The sequence below is a fragment of the Suricata suricatta genome, chromosome 12, assembly GCF_006229205.1.
Source record: "Suricata suricatta isolate VVHF042 chromosome 12, meerkat_22Aug2017_6uvM2_HiC, whole genome shotgun sequence".
Taxonomy (NCBI): domain Eukaryota; kingdom Metazoa; phylum Chordata; class Mammalia; order Carnivora; family Herpestidae; genus Suricata; species Suricata suricatta.
The window spans coordinates 38,857,161-38,859,310 of NC_043711.1; the positions used below are offsets into that span (position 1 = coordinate 38,857,161).

A 2,150-nucleotide genomic window follows, 5' to 3' on the forward strand; every position below is an offset into this window, starting at 1 on the left:
AGGCCAGGAAGACTCTAAAATAGCAATAAACTGAGAGTCACTGCTCCTTTGTTCAAATCCCATCTTTGCTATTAATTTCTAGACAGTGTGCAAGTCACATTACTCAGGCCTTGATTTCCTTATCTAGAAGTGAGCGGTCTCGAGCATTCCATTGTTCCGCACTGTGTTGTGAGGCAAGCGAGCAGGTCGTCAGCATGCAGCCCCCGATGACTGCTCAGGGCAGCCCTGCCCTGCAGCACCCACAAGGGTTCCTTGGAAATAACTTAGGACCCGTGGAGGAGGGGAGACCAGTCAGCCGCCTCGGCTTCACCCACGAGTTCTGCTTTAGGTGCCTCATCTCTTGACTCCTGGATCAAATTTATGAGGTTTCTACCACTGGAAAGCTTTGAAAACCATACTGACTCAAGAGCTTGTTCTGCTATTAACACTACCATTAATGACTCCTAGGTCCTGAAGCTAGACGCCCTGGTGGGAGGCGCCATTCCCAGCAGCCACCGGGAGTGTAGGGTCAGAGGCTGAGCTTCCGCTCACTGGGCTGGACTCCCTCTGGGAAGGCTGACCTGACCGGCTCTGGGAAGTAAGAAAGCATGGTACATTGCCCGGGGATTTAGGGTATGGGGGGGGGGGGTAGGGCGCAGGGTGAAGGGAGGAATATCACGCTCCTGTCTGGGAAAATCACATGGCATTCGTTCACGGAGGCTTTTCCAGCAGTTAGAGGATCTCCCCTCATTAAACCTTCTAAATGTATTCCTCTTCTTCACGCAGCGTTCCATACACTTGGTGCTGTCACAGCCTGCCTGAATTGAGGAATCCCACACTGCTGTTTATTTTTAGCTTCCTTGCTTACGTATCTATTTCAGTCTCAGCTCAGTATTTTCTCTTCCTCACAGTCTTATATTGGTGAGAAGACCCAGATCTCTGGACACAAGCTTTTAAGCCTGACAGTCTTTCAAGGGAGACCTTTGGGGTATATACATGGCAACCGTTATATGTGGCTCAGTAAATACACTGTAGGCACTATTTACTTTGTGCAAGTCTCTGTTCTAGAACGCTAAAGGTTTCAGGAATGAATCTGATAGGGATCCTGCCTTTACAGACTTGAGAGCAGAGATAAGGGGTGGGGAGTGGGGAGCTCAGGGCCTCACTGCAACAAAGCTGGAAACCTTCCCTCTCCAGACTGCAGGCATGTGGTTAGTGAGAGACAGTCTGCCTGGTGGGTGAGCAGTGACATTAAACAGAGAACCATGGTCTACTACTCCAGGGAGGCGTGGACCCTGGGTCCCCACGCCCAGATGCCTAAGGTTCTTAGTCCACCAGGAAACCTGATGCAGAACTAATATCGGGGCATTCTTTGCAGACATCCAAAACAAGAATTCCTCGCCTCTGCAAGACTCTCCCTAATACCAAGGGGGCGGCCACCCTAATTTTTGACAGAATTGTGGTTTAGGTGACTGTGAAGAGAAGGGTTTAACATAGTAGGTCTCCCGCTACTATTTTTAGAAAAATGTGCTTGCAAAGTTAGCCCTTAGTTGGCAACCAGGAATCTGGATTCAGGAGGGAGCCACCACTCTAACTGATGAGAGTGGCTCAGTGTGCCCAAGCAGGTAGTATAAACAATGTGGTCTATGCTGGGAGCCTGGGATTCTGCTGCAGGCCATATGTGACCAGCCCCGAGTAAAAACCCTGAGCACTGAGTCTCTAATGAGCTTCCCTGGTAGACAATGCTCACACATGGTATAATTCAATGCTCAAAGAATTAAGCATGTCCTATGGGACTCTTGGAAGCTCATGCCTGGTTTCTTCCAAACTAAACTCTAAATATGCCTTTTCCTTTTGCTGATTTTACTTTGCACCCTTTCCCTATAATAAATCGTTGCTGTAAATATGACTTTATGCTGAGTCTTGAGAGTCCTCCTAGAGAATCCACGAATCTGAGGGATGCACCTCATGGTGACCGTTATCCAAAATCCAAAACTCAGATTGCTCTGAACCTCTGTTCTGAAATACTGCATGGACATGTACCTCACCCACAACCCCCACCACCAAACATACACATATTCCCTCTTGGGGCATAGTCAGGATCTATCTGCTTCCCTGTATCACATCCCTTCCCATTGGCTGGAACCACCTGTCCATCACCAGAAGGGTCA

General features: G+C 48.7%; 1 long non-coding RNA gene across 1 annotated transcript in view; it reads left to right on the top strand.

Moving 5' to 3' along the window:
* The first annotated feature begins 531 nt into the window (after positions 1-531).
* Positions 532-2,150, top strand: part of LOC115273486 — an 8,519-nt gene continuing 6,900 nt past the window's right edge. The window contains exon 1 of the long non-coding RNA XR_003900815.1: positions 532-577. This is a non-coding gene — a long non-coding RNA (uncharacterized LOC115273486). The remainder of the gene's footprint in view (positions 578-2,150) is intronic.